The sequence below is a fragment of the Coregonus lavaretus genome, assembly GCF_964263955.1.
Source record: "Coregonus lavaretus genome assembly, contig: HAP1_SCAFFOLD_4273, whole genome shotgun sequence".
NCBI lineage: Eukaryota > Metazoa > Chordata > Actinopteri > Salmoniformes > Salmonidae > Coregonus > Coregonus lavaretus.
The window spans coordinates 11,836-27,072 of NW_028157219.1; positions in this window are offsets into that span (position 1 = coordinate 11,836).

Here is a 15,237-nt window from a genome sequence, read left to right on the forward strand (position 1 = left end):
TCTCTTTGTGTAATCTCAAACTCTTTGGTAAGCCTTAGTAATGTTGAACATTATGCAAAGCTTGACTACATACATACCATACTAACAGTGGAGGGCAACAGACACGACCTCACCAACCACCGCTGTCTTTGAAAACCCAATACATCAGTGGGTCTAATGATCTACCAATCTTTCCCTTTCAGCAAAGCTTAGTGGCTGTGTGTGTGCCTCAGTGATTGCACGTGTGTGTGTATGGTTTTGCGACTGCCTGTGTGTGTGTGTGCACATGATTTCATCATAATTTAAACCAGGGACAACAGTGACCCGCCTGTGGTAACAGGATCATTTAGTCCTGTATGAGTGGGCATTCTGTTTGGGGTTGAACTGTTTCTGTGGTCATGGGCTGGTTAAACCACTCTCTGTGGTCTACTCCCAGTGTCAGGCGGAGAATCCAACTAATTAAATGGATCCACATACGGTCCTTCTCCCTCTCTCTAATTCTCTCTCTCTCTCTCTCTCTCTCTCTCTCTCTCTCTCTCTCTCTCTCTCTCTCTCTCTCTCTCTCTCTCTCTCTCTCTCTCTCTCTCTCTCTCTCTCTCTCTCCTCTTTCTCTCTTCTCTCACTCTCCTTTTCTCCCTCTCTCTCGCTCCCTCTTGCTCTCCTGCTGCGGTTCAAGGAAAAACAGGAATGTCATGCGTGACTCAGAAATATAGTATTTCGCCCAAGAAAGATGAGTACCACTGTAAGCTGAAATTCTATCCATACTTACCCACACATATAAAGAGTTTGTGGTTGGGGATGTCTTGTTAGGGTGGCTGATTCATATCCTATGGTGGGTTGAGTTGACCTACCCACATCGTGTTAGAAAGTAAAGCATGAGTTGTAACGTAGAATACATACTATATGAACTTACTGTTTGTAGCTACTGTAGGAGAGGAGCAACAAACACGGAGTGAATATTCACTTTCTGTGCATCATAAAGGATGGTTACTCTCTAAGGAATAGCTACCACTATGGAGAAATCATAAAGGATGGTTACTCTCTAAGGAATAGCTACCACTATGGAGAAATCATAAAGGATGGTTACTCTCTAAAGAATAGCTACCACTATGGAGAAATCATAAAGGATGATTACCCTCTAAGGAATAGCTACCACTATGGAGAAATCATAAAGGATGGTTACTCTCTAAGGAATAGCTACCACTATGGAGAAATCAAGGCAATAATGGTTCACTTTTCAACAAAAAATCTGTCAAAACAGGCATAAGTACAGCAAAGTGACCTCAGAGTCCAACCAAGGTGCATGAAATGGAGAACAAACTGAATGTGCATAAAATATTTATCTAAACCTTCAACAGAGTCCTTGGGTTTAAACGTAAATAGTTCCTATGTTTAAACGGTGTGTCAGTGTCACTAAGGGCGAGACACCTGTATTTCAAGTTCCTGTTTACACTCGCAGCCCTTTACACTGTCAATCGTCGGTTCGGATGAAAAATCCATTGGTTATGGACGTTTCTTTTTAGTAACCGTTACCGTGTCAACCTGCCACACACACCTGCAGTTGTGAAACAGGGAGAAGAAGGGAAGAAAAAAGAGAGAGGAGAAGAGAAGAGAAGAGAAGAGAAGAGAAGAGAAGAGAAGAGAAGAGAAGAGAAGAGAAGAGAAGAGAAGAGAAGAGAAGAGAAGAGAAGAGAAGAGAAGAGAAGAGAAGAGAAGGCTTGTGGACATCCCAGGGCTTAAGATAACATTCAAACAATTTGTTGCTCAAAGCCTCCCCCAACTTTCCATCAAAATGCGTCAACCACCTGTGCTTGCTCTGCAGCGGAGGTTGGCGTGAGAGCACTGAAAAAAACACACCGCGCAACACACCGAGAACGGAGTGAGAGAAAGAGAGATAAAGAGAGATGGATGCCAAACCAGACTGTTGGTGTTGGGTGGGAGAATGGCGTTTTTCTTTTCCAAAGTCTGCTATTGTTCTTTGAAAGATAAACAGGTAGCTTCCAAACCTGCAAGTTCTGTTTAGATGTATCTTCAATCACTTCCTCTCTCTCTCTTTTGCTCTCTCCACACACTCTTCGCACGTAACACACACACACACATGCACACACACACACACCCCAGCCTCACACACACAGACACACACACACACTTGTTTTTCTATCCCTGTGGTGACCTAAAATTGATTTACATTCAAAATCCTATTTTCCCTAACCCTAACCCTAACACTAACCTTAAACCCTAAACCTAACCCTAATGCCTAAACCTGTCATGAGCCTCTCACTCCACCGGGTTACCACCTTTATTTTCTTCCACTCTGCTCACCACTCTCTCTACTCAGCCTAACTAGCTCCACCTGTCCCTGCTCTGCTCTGCTCTAATTACTCTGCCAGCTGCGCTGCATTACCCACTACCTCTCCCAGTATTTAAGGCCCTGTCTTTCAGCTCTCCGGTGTCAGATCGTCTGCAAAGCTCACACCCGGAACCTGTTTGCTCGCGCTTCTGGCTCACCCTGGTTTTGTGACCCCGGACCTGCCTGATTTTTGGATACTCTTCTGCCCCAGGAGATCCAGACCTGCTTCTGCCATAACGACTCCTGACTACTCTTCAATCCCGGTAACTCTGACCAGCCTTCTGCCTTGCTACTACGTATTTTGGATTTCCCTTGAACTGTACTGCTGCCTTGTTTCATTCCGCCCTGTTGTGTCTGTGTCTCCCCCCCCCAGGACTTCTGGACCACCCACCACCGGCTTCATAGGACGCATCGCTGCCACTGGGGGGGGCACAGACCCAGCACATTGGACGGGATCCCTGTTACCCCTGGAGCCTTCATTCACTCCCTACTTCCCTTTTCCCTTAAGTTTTAATAAACTTTCTGGTGTGACGCAATTGTGGTCCTCTGGTCGTCTGTCTGAACCGTGACAGTACGATCTGACCATTATGGACTCAGCGCACACTTTCCCCGACATGGAAACCGATGAGCATGAGCAGCAGTTCCAGCAGCAGCAACAACAACTCGCCATGATCATTCAACTCCTCACCAACCTTACCCCAGCCAGTCTGCCCACCAGCCCTGCCCCCGAGTTACCTGCCCCGGTCATTGCAGCCGCTGCTCCGGAACCCAAGATTGGAAACCCCGAGCGGTTCAACGGCGATTCAACCCAGGTCCGGCCATTCCTGACTAGCTGCCGACTTCAGTTCTCCTTGCAGCCAAGGACCTTCGCCACGGAGGGGGCTAAAGTTGGGTATGCCATCACTCACCTGACGGGCCGAGCTCGACTCTGGGGAACAGCAGAGTTCGAACGTCAAACCCCCGCATGTGCAACCTTCGACCTGTTTGCTGAGGAGATGCTGAAGGTGTTTGACCTGGATTCACCAACCGCAGAGGCGTCTCGTGAACTGTTCAGTATTCGACAAGGCAGACGTACAGTCGCAGACCATTCCATCGACTTCCGAACCCTGGCTAGACGAAGTTCTTGGAACACACCATCGTTGGTGGACGCGTTCTTCCATAGTTTGGCTGACTATATCAAGGACGAGTTGGTCTCCCATGAACTGCCTTCCACTCTTGATGAAGCCATCGCACTGACTGTCAGGATCGACAGAAGGATACAGACCCGTCGTCGTGAGAGGGGGCGCCAAGGTCCACCTACTACCGGCATTCGGAGAGATCCGACTGGGCTCCTGTCATCTACTGCCACTCACCCAGGTCAGCTTGATCAGTCTGAGCCTATGGAGATTGGGCGAGCCTCTCTCACTCCTGCAGAGCGCCAGCGCCGCTTCACCTCAAACCTCTGCCTCTATTGTGGAGGTGATGGACATCGTGTGGTAACCTGCCCTTTAAAGGGCCGAAGCTCACCGGGCATAGGGGGAGTCCGGTTGAGTTCAATGACCATCCAGTCCTCCGACCGCAAACCCCTGCTGCAAGTTCACCTCCGCCTCTCTGACTCAACTCACACCCTGGCTGCTCTGGTGGATTCTGGCGCCGAAGCCAACATAATGGACATCAAGCTGGCACGCCAACTGGGACTGGAGAACCTCCGTTTGACACCTCCTATTCCTGCCCGGGCACTGGACGGACACTTACTCGGATCGGTCACTCATGTCACGGCCCCGGTCTCGATGGGTCTGTCCGGAAACCATCAAGAAACTATCCAGTTTCACCTGCTCCCCTCTCCAGGCCAACCCCTCATCCTGGGTTACCCATGGCTCCGCCGGCACAACCCTCAGCTCGACTGGGTGACCGGGGTGATCAGGGAGTGGGGAGAGGACTGCCACCGAACCTGCCTGCTTGCTGCCGCACTACCCCCTCGGCCAGTACCTACTAACTCCGCTCCTGACCTCTCCAATGTCCCAGAATGCTACCATGGTCTCAGAGAGGTGTTTAACAAAGCAAGAGCCACATCTCTGCCCCCTCACCGACCGTACGACTGTGCCATCGACCTCCTCCCTGGAACAGCCCCTCCAAAGGGTCGTCTTTATTCGTTGTCTGCTCCTGAAAGAAAGTCCATGGAGGACTACATCAATGGCTCTCTGTCCGCAGGATTAATCCGTTCATCTTCATCTCCTGCTGGTGCTGGCTTCTTCTTTGTGGGGAAGAAGGACGGATCTCTTCGCCCCTGCATCGACTACAGGGGACTCAACGACATCACAGTGAAAAACCGTTACCCTCTGCCTCTGCTCACCTCTGCTTTTGAGTTGCTCCAGGGAGCCACTGTTTTTACCAAGTTGGATCTCAGAAACGCTTACCACCTAGTGCGGATCCGGGAGGGAGATGAATGGAAAACCGCATTCAATACACCAACAGGCCACTACGAGTATCTGGTTATGCCTTTTGGCCTCACCAATGCTCCTGCTGTGTTCCAGGCTCTAGTGAATGATGTACTGCGGGACATGTTAAACAAGTTTGTCTTCGTTTACCTGGATGACATCTTAATCTACTCCAGAAACCTGTCTGAACACACCCGCCATGTCCAGCAAGTCCTTCATCGTCTTCTGGAGAATTCCCTCTACGCCAAGGCAGAGAAATGTGAGTTTCACGTCAAGACAGTGGCCTTCCTGGGGTACATAGTGGCAGAGGGAAGTATCCAAATGGATCCTGCCAAAGTATCAGCAGTCACTTCATGGCCAGTTCCGGAGAACAGAAAGAAGCTGCAACAGTTTCTGGGGTTTGCTAACTTCTATAGAAAGTTTATCCGGAACTACAGTACCGTTGCTGCCCCTCTCACTGCTCTAACCAGCACCAAGCAACCCTTCACCTGGACCCCAGCAGCCGACAAAGCCTTCAGTACCCTCAAGGTGAGGTTCACCTCCGCTCCCATCCTCCAGATGCCTGATGTGGACCGGCAATTCATTGTGGAGGTGGACGCCTCGGATGTGGGAGTTGGTGCTGTGATTTCTCAGTGGGCTGCGGAGGATAGGAAGCTCCATCCCTGTGCCTTTTTCTCACGTCGGTTGTCCCCCTCTGAGTGCAATTACGACATAGGGAACCGTGAGCTGCTGGCTGTGAAGCTTGCCTTGGAGGAGTGGCGTCACTGGCTGGAGGGGTCCACCATTCCATTTCTCGTTTGGACCGATCATAAGAACTTGGAGTACATCCGCACGGCCAAACGGTTGAACTCCAGGCAGTCCCGCTGGGCCCTGTTCTTCACCAGGTTTAATTTCACTCTGTCATACCGGCCTGGATCACGCAACACCAAGCCAGACGCCCTCTCCCGTCAATTCCAGAAGGATGACACCCCCTCCAAGGACCCTGTGTCGATTCTGCCAAGTCCCTGCATCGTTGCAGCTCTGACCTGGGCTGTTGAGGAACAGGTGCTGGAGGCTCTCCGTAACCAGCCAGGTCCCAGCACTTGCCCAGCTGACCGCCTTTTTGTCCCCGAAGACCTGAGGTCCCAGGTCGTTCAGTGGGGACATGACTCCCGCCTAGCTTGTCACCCTGGCTCCACCCGCACTTACAACCTGCTCGCCCAGAGGTTCTGGTGGCCCTCTCTGAGAAAGGATGTACGGGAATTCGTCCAAGCCTGCCCCATCTGCAACCAACACAAGTCGTCCTGCCAGCCCCCAGCCGGATTGCTGCAGCCCCTGCCTGTGCCCAGACGTCCCTGGTCTCACATCGCCCTTGACTTTGTCACGGGGCTGCCCCCTTCAAGTGGCATGACCGTCATTCTCACCATAGTTGACCGTTTCAGCAAGATGGCACACTTCATTCCCCTCCCCAAGCTCCCAACCGCCAAGGAGACCGCCCAGGTGGTCCTGGAACACGTCTTCCGGATCCACGGACTGCCAAAGGATGTAGTTTCTGACCGTGGTCCACAATTCTCCTCCGCTTTTTGGAAGGAGTTCTGTCACCTGCTGGGAGCCACAGTCAGTCTGACTTCCGGATTCCATCCCCAATCCAATGGGCAGTCAGAGCGGGCTAATCAGGAGCTCGAGAAGGCACTGCGATGCATGACTTCACGCAACCCCCACTCCTGGTCGCAGCAATTGACATGGGTGGAGTACGCACACAATTCTCTGACCTGCTCTGCCATCGGTATGTCCCCTTTCCAATGTGTTTATGGATACCAGCCTCCTCTATTTGCCAGCCAGGAAGAGGTGGTTACTTGCCCATCTGCACTTGCTTTTGCCCGTCGATGTCGCCGCACCTGGTCACAAGCCCGAGCCACACTCCTCAGATCCGTTGCCAGCTACACTACCGGGGCCAACCGTCGGAGAATTCCTGCTCCCACCTACCATGTTGGTCAAAGGGTGTGGTTGTCATCGAAGAACCTGCCACTCAGGGTGGAGTCGCAGAAGCTGGCACCTCGGTTCATTGGCCCATTCCCTATCATAAGAGTGATTAGCCCAACTGCTGTCCGGCTCCAACTGCCTACTTCCCTGAGGGTGCACCCCACTTTCCATGTGTCTAAGATTAAGCCCATCCATGAGAGTCCGCTGGTCCCTGCTGCGCCTTGTCCTCCTCCTCCACGGCTCGTCGATGGTGGTCTGGTTTACACCGTCCGCCGCCTGCTTCGGTCCAGACGGAGGGGTAGGGGTCTCCAGTACCTCATTGACTGGGAGGGCTATGGACCTGAGGAAAGGACCTGGGTGCCAGCTAGTCGGATTGTGGATAGGACTCTCATCACCGCTTTCCACCAACGGCATCCTGATCAACCTGCAATCCGTAGGGGCCGCCCCAGAGGGGTCCCTAACCGTCCTGCCCGCTCGGCTTCCTGTCCTGTGCCTGATCCTGTCTCGGGACCTGTCCCATCTCCCGACCACGGCCCTCCGGCTTCCTCCGAGGATGAGGACGTTCACTCGGACCGTTCGGAGGAGTTCTAGCCCTCCTCCGGCTCCCCTCCTCCCGCCCGGCGTGGTGTTGCTCTTGGGACTTCTGGGGCCGTCCCTTGAGGGGGGGGTTCTGTCATGAGCCTCTCACTCCACCGGGTTACCACCTTTATTTTCTTCCACTCTGCTCACCACTCTCTCTACTCAGCCTAACTAGCTCCACCTGTCCCTGCTCTGCTCTGCTCTAATTACTCTGCCAGCTGCGCTGCATTACCCACTACCTCTCCCAGTATTTAAGGCCCTGTCTTTCAGCTCTCCGGTGTCAGATCGTCTGCAAAGCTCACACCCGGAACCTGTTTGCTCGCGCTTCTGGCTCACCCTGGTTTTGTGACCCCGGACCTGCCTGATTTTTGGATACTCTTCTGCCCCAGGAGATCCAGACCTGCTTCTGCCATAACGACTCCTGACTACTCTTCAATCCCGGTAACTCTGACCAGCCTTCTGCCTTGCTACTACGTATTTTGGATTTCCCTTGAACTGTACTGCTGCCTTGTTTCATTCCGCCCTGTTGTGTCTGTGTCTCCCCCCCCCAGGACTTCTGGACCACCCACCACCGGCTTCATAGGACGCATCGCTGCCACTGGGGGGGGCACAGACCCAGCACATTGGACGGGATCCCTGTTACCCCTGGAGCCTTCATTCACTCCCTACTTCCCTTTTCCCTTAAGTTTTAATAAACTTTCTGGTGTGACGCAATTGTGGTCCTCTGGTCGTCTGTCTGAACCGTGACAAAACCTAACCACTAACTCTAATTGTAACCCTAACCCTGATACCCTAAATCTAACCCCAAAGTTTAAAATAGCTATTTTCCTCGTGGGGAAAATGGCTCTCAACAAGGGAAATTTTTCCTCGTTTTACTATCCTTGTGGGGACTTTTGGGGATTTCAGTTCCCCACGACAATAGAAGAACAAGACCACACACACAATCGACATACACCTCTCCTGTCAACCCCATCCAGGAAACAGGAAGTTATGCCAACAGATCTGGGACATCACTAGTTACCACAGCCACAAAGTCAGAAGGCTTACTCAACCAATCAGATGAGTGAGTGTGATGACACGTATGCCATCTCAGAAGGCCTGTCTACCCGACTAGTCAGATCAGGGAGTGTGATGACGCGCATTCAGGTTTGCGGGAAATGCCTCATTTTCGAAATGGCGTATCAAGTTCAAGTTTGAGGATCAAATAACTAAATACATTCGGGAACAAGAATTGGCAACGTCACTAAAATTCATAACATTGAGAAAGGACAAAAGTTTTGGGCGAAAGGGTAAGTTGTCTTTTCTCTATGAGATAACTAGTAGCGAACTGTTGCTACTCTCATCTAAAATGAGCAGTGGCGGCTCCTGAAAAAATTCTCAGGGGGGGCAATTTTTCTGATGATTTAGGTGACCTACACACATTTTAAAAAAGATATGTCCAGCAACAACATGAAGACAGGGGCAGCATATAAGTCAATACCAGAAGCATTTATTGACTGATCTCAAAAGTGTTGGCTTACCAGGGTTGGTGGAGCCCTCAGTTTCATCTTTGCCTCGCAAAGCTAACTCAAACACTCCGCAAAACTTCACACACTGGATTAGCCGGCTGAGGATGTGGCGGTTCTTGCTAATGTCGTAGTAAATATATTTGTTATAGTGAATATGGAATATGATATGTTGAGTAAAATGTTGTGCTAAGATCTATTTAGGTCAGGAGCTGGTTATAAGTTCTGTTCCTATCCAATAACAATGGACAAAAGGGTCCTATCTTGTCAGCCTTGTCAGTTTCAGTTCTCCAGTAAACTTGTGATTATCAACACTAACCTCATCGTTGTGGCGGCGGACAGCTAGCCTGTATCCCTCATCCAGTTGAGTGGGAATGTTCACTCTCCCCAAAGCAGACAATCTCAAACAGCTATCCATGTGGGTCTTTGACAGCTCATGTTTCTTAATCTTTCCTGAAAGATGGTGCATGTCCGTTACACACCAGTCGCTGTCCAAGCGGTGCTGTCTGCCGTGCCGCCTTCAGGGTGAAAGAGTAAGCAGGGGGTAGCAGAAGACTGCATTAGCTATATCGCAGTCTGCTAGCCAGGTTTTTCGTTCGTACCAATTTTTGGAAAATCCTCGGGTGTAGGACTTCCCCCCTTTAGTAGAAACCTGTTGAATTATTAAATTTGGTCTGGGAGGTCCTAATTGTTTCGTTGCCAATTTATCTTCATTTGTTCGCCGACAAAAAGTAACTTATTTCAAAGAGACAATCGAGTTGCACTGAACGCTATAGCCATTTTCACAGTAGTAGTGAATTGATTGATGAGGCTACCCGCTCTTTTTTTAGTTACGTTCATGGTTACGTTACGTATGACGAAAGCGCGTAAGTGCAAGCCCTCAGAAACCCATAGAGATTGTATTGAAAGCTCTGATATTTGAAAAAAATTGATTTTACATTAGAGGCTATGAGAGACTTCTGGGCGATTTTCAACCTGACTGAAATCGCCCCAAAAGGGGGGGGGGGCCATTTGAAGCACGACTTTAGCCTGATTGGACATTTAGTGGCACTGTGGCAGATCAGACGTCTAGATTACAACACTGATAACTACTGTTGCCGTGATATAATTGATTAGAAAAAAAATCCCTTCCTTTTCCCGTTTGGCAGTGCGTCGCCCATATCGCCCTATTGAACACACCGCCCCTGAAAATGAGCTAGCTAGCTAACATAAGGAATTCCATTCCAAGCCTTTCATTCTAATAGTAATATATAATATTATTGACCTTCAACAGATGCACAGCCTTTGGCAGGAAGAAAACAGTACAAGTCTCCCATTCAATGGTGTTCCGTTTCAAGTTGTGGGCACAAACACGTATGAATGCCACCAGGGGACAGACAGGCAAACAAAAGCCAAAGAGAAATATGCTGCTGAAATGAATAAGAAGTCCAAAGACAGATCACTGCAATTGATACTATACACTTTTACAACATTCATTTAGGTTTTTATAATTTTGAAGTACTAACTAACAATGTAATGTTCCTCAATAAAATGTAAGAATTCCTATCATGTAATAGTGTGTATGTCTCGCCGCTTGTCATGTTGTTTGGTTGTTCTGCCATTGTGCTGAGTGTAGAGGGTGTAGGCTGCTGAAATGACCCTCTGTTTAGAGAATGGAAAGATGAAGTGCACTCCTCCAGACAATCACACTTGTGAATTCAATTTTGACATTTTTTTTTTCCAGAGGCTTTTAAAATAAAACAAGGGCCTGGTTATTTTCCATAATGGCGTACAATAGGGAGCGAACAATTTGTTTGAATGAATCAGGAGTATTTGTCGGTTTCGAGGACGTACTTAATGCGAACACATGTTCACGCGTAAAAAGAGTGCTTGCACACATAGAAAGATGTGTTCCTGAACAGGCACAGGCACACACTTATACACACGGACAGACGGACAGACAGATGGATGGACGGACAGATGGACAGACGGACATACAGACCGATGGACGGATGGACAGAAAGACAGGTCTGTGGTCCAGATTCAGCCACACCTAAACACCTCACCTGTAGCCAAGCCAAGACAAAGAGCTGTCTTCGGTGTGTGGGGGAGAGCAGGGGACAAGAGGAAGGTTATGAAGAGAAGGAGGTTTGTATAAAGTGAGTGTGTGAGACGGGCAGCAGAGACAGGATATGTGTACGCACGTGTCTGAGTGAAAGAGGTTAGGAGAAGTGTGTGTGTTTGAGAGAGGTGGGAATGCAGGGGCAGAGTGTGTGAGTGAGTGAAAGAGGTTATAACGAGTGTGTGCGTGTGTGTGTGTTTGTTCGAGTGCAAGGTGGGAGTGTGGTAGTGCGGGGGCAGAGTGTATGTGCGTGTGTGTTTGAGAGAGAGGTGGGAGTGTGGTGGTGTGGGGCAGAGAGTATGTGTGTGAGGTGGAAACTGCTGAGTGGGCTCTGTGTTCCATTGGTTAATGCTGCCATAGCAGAAACACTGATTGGATTACAACTTAGTCTGGGAAGAGGAGTGTGTGTGTGTGTGTGTGTGTGTGTGTGTGTGTGTGTGTGTGTGTGTGTGTGTGTGTGTGTGTGTGTGTATGTGTGCGCGTAGAAAGACAGAGAGTATGTAGTACATGCTAGTGTGTGTGTGTGTGTGTAGTGTGTGTATATCTGCTCCCTTGCATTTGTTTGAGAGAAAGAACACTGTGATGTGTGTGTGCTGTGTGTGTACACGTCTCCAAATGAGCGTGTCCTCCCAGGTTCTTAGGTGTCTCGCCCCAGTTCCATCGGCCTCGCAGCCTTGGCGATCCTCAGCTACGATAAAGCCTCGCTGAGCCTACCATCCCACCTTGTCTTACTCTGAGATCACCACGTGTTGAAATATGTGGCATCTGTTTAATCTCCATCCCATCTGGGGGAAACCTCTCGCAATGGATCTCCACGGCTGCCATTATGGAGAGAGCGAGCATTCCTGGCTCCAGGGTTCAACAGTCGCTCACTTTTAAAGGGCTTTTAAAGGGGGCGGGAACTGTCAGATCTAGAGCCAAAATGGCAGAGAGGCAGAATCTCTACCTAACTAGTAACAGAAAGGAAGAGAGGATAGTGCATAGCTGCATACCTTTCTGTTCTGTTTTGAGATGAACAGATCTCGCCTGTCTTCCTTTTTTTGTCTCTGTTCAATGTCTTGGTATATCCGTCTCACTCTCTTCATCTGGTCTCTGTCTCTCACAAGTCTCCCTCTTCCATTCTCTGTTATTCTCCATCTCTTCCTCACCGTTTGGTTTTTGTATCAAGCAGAAGTTGTATTCAGGTTATCAGTGACAAACCATCTCCATTTAAAAACCTTCACAGTTCAATATGTTCCCTTCTTTTCTCTCTGACCAACTCTCTCCATTTTCCCCTTTACTTACTGTATGTAATATAAGTCCACCTCTTCAAGCATTATCTTCACTGTAAAGCACTTTTCCTAGTGCTCACTATAACTTGTTTCCTGTCCCGGGGCTGTCATAGCTGATTGGTTGATTAGGAGTAAGGGGTTATCTGATAGGCTGTTGGCCCGGTGATGAAATGGGCCAGCCGCTGACGATGCCTCCAGACTCTCTGGATCAGTCAGTCAGTCTCTGTTTGTCTACTTGACATTGCTTCTCTGGTTACATCTGCTCTGCCTGCTGGAGAAGCTGTTAGATGACTGATGAACGTGCATACATAGGCAGGAGCGTGCACACAGAACTGCACACACGTACTGTATAATGCCATACATACAGTGGGGAAAAAATGTATTTAGTCAGCCACCAATTGTGAAAGTTCTCCCACTTAAAAAGATGATAGAGGCCTGTAATTTTCATCATAGGTACACGTCAACTATGACAGACAAATTGAGAAAAAATTATCCAGAAAATCACATTGTACGATTTTTAATGAATTTATTTGCAAATTATGGTGGAAAATAAGTATTTGGTCACCTACAAACAAGCAAGATTTCTGGCTCTCACAGACCTGTAACTTCTTCTTTAAGAGGCTCCTCTGTCCTCCACTCGTTACCTGTATTAATGGCACCTGTTTGAACTTGTTATCAGTATAAAAGCCTGTCCACAACCTCAAACAGTCACACTCCAAACTCCACTATGGCCAAGACCAAAGAGCTGTCAAAGGACACCAGAAACAAAATTGTAGACCTGCACCAGGCTGGGAAGACTGAATCTGCAATAGGTAAGCAGCTTGGTTTGAAGAAATCAACTGTGGGAGCAATTATTAGGAAATGGAAGACATACAAGACCACTGATAATCTCCCTCGATCTGGGGCTCCACGCAAGATCTCACCCCGTGGGGTCAAAATGATCACAAGAACGGTGAGCAAAAATCCCACAACCACACGGGGGGACCTAGTGAATGACCTGCAGAGAGCTGGGACCAAATTAACAAAGCCTACCATCAGTAACACACTACGCCGCCAGGGACTCAAATCCTGCAGTGCCAGACGTGTCCCCCTGCTTAAGCCAGTACATGTCCAGGCCCGTCTGAAGTTTGCTAGAGTGCATTTGGATGATCCAGAAGAGGATTGGGAGAATGTCATATGGTCAGATGAAACCAAAATATAACTTTTTGGTAAAAACTCAACTCGCCGTGTTTGGAGGACAAAGAATGCTGAGTTGCATCCAAAGAACACCATACCTACTGTGAAGCATAGGGGTGGAAACATCATGCTTTGGGGCTGTTTTTCTGCAAAGGCACCAGGACGACTGATCCATGTAAAGGAAAGAATGAATGGGGCCATATATTGTGAGATTTTGAGTGAAAACCTCCTTCCATCAGCAAGGGCATTGTAGATGAAACGTGGCTGGGTCTTTCAGCATGACAATGATCCCAAACACACCGCCCGGGCAACGAAGGAGTGGCTTCGTAAGAAGTATTTCAAGGTCCTGGAGTGGCCTAGCCAGTCTCCAGATCTCAACCCCATAGAAAATCTTTGGAGGGAGTTGAAAGTCCGTGTTGCCCAGCGACAGCCCCAAAACATCACTGCTCTAGAGGAGATCTGCATGGAGGAATGGGCCAAAATACCAGCAACAGTGTGCGAAAACCTTGTGAAGACTTACAAAAAACGTTTGACCTGTGTCATTGCCAACAAATGGTATATAACAAAGTATTGAGAAACTTTTGTTATTGACCAAATACTTATTTTCCACCATAATTTGCAAATAAATTCATTAAAAATCCTACAATGTGATTTTCTGGATTTTTTTTGCTCAATTTGTCTGTCATAGTTGACGTGTACCTATGATGAAAATTACAGGCCTCTCTCATCTTTTTAAGTGGGAGAACTTGCACAATTGGTGGCTGACTAAATACTTTTTCCCCCACTATATGAACAACACACACACACACACACACACACACACACACAATATTGCACAGCTAACCTTGTGGGGACATACAATTCAGTCCCATTCAAAATCCTAACCCTAAACCTAACCCTAACCCTAACCCGTACTCTTACCCTAACCCTAACCCTAACCCAAAAACCTAACCCTAACCCTAAACCTAACCCTACCTCCTAACCCTAACCCTAACCCTAAAACTAACCCTAGCTCCTAACCCTAACCCTAAACCTAATTCTAACCCTAACACTAATTCTAACCTTAACCCTAAACCACCTAGAAATAGCATTTGACCTTGTGGGGACCAAAAATGTTTTCCCAGCTGGTCAAATTTTTCTTCTGGACTTCTGGTCACCACAAGTATAGTTAAACACGTACACACACACACACACACACACACACACACACACACACACACACACACACACACACACACACACACACACACACACACACACACACACACACACACACACACACACACACACACACACACACACACACTCAGTCAGTCAGTCAGTCAGTCAGTCAGTCAGTCAGTCAGTCAGTCAGTAATATAGGCGACACAGACAGCACAATACTAATACAGTACCACCAACCACTACACACACACACCTTGAAAAGCCTCACATTCAGCCTTGAAGCAGCCCTAGTCGACCTAGATGAGCTGTGATCTGCTTTATTGGGTGATCCACAGTCCCTCCTCCATCACTCTTCTCCTCCTCATCCCCCTCTCATCCCATTGGGAATACCATGGAACACTTGATACGGAGTGATGTTGACACAGACGAGAGGATCACTGACCCCCCCCCCCCCCCCTTCCTCTTCTCTCTATACACACAGATGTCCACGATCTTACCCACAATACACGGGGAGAGTGGGCGCAGATGGCTTCTCTAGGGTTAAGGTTCCAAATGGATCCTATTCCCTATATAGTACACTACTTATGACTAGGACCCATAGAGCTCTGGTCAAAAGTAGTCCACTATGTAGGGTTAATAGGGTGCAATTTGGGGCGATTTTTCTAGCCGTGCATCAATCAGGGTGGGCTCAGAGGAGATCACAGTCCAGACTGTCAGTGGGGATGGTGATGGA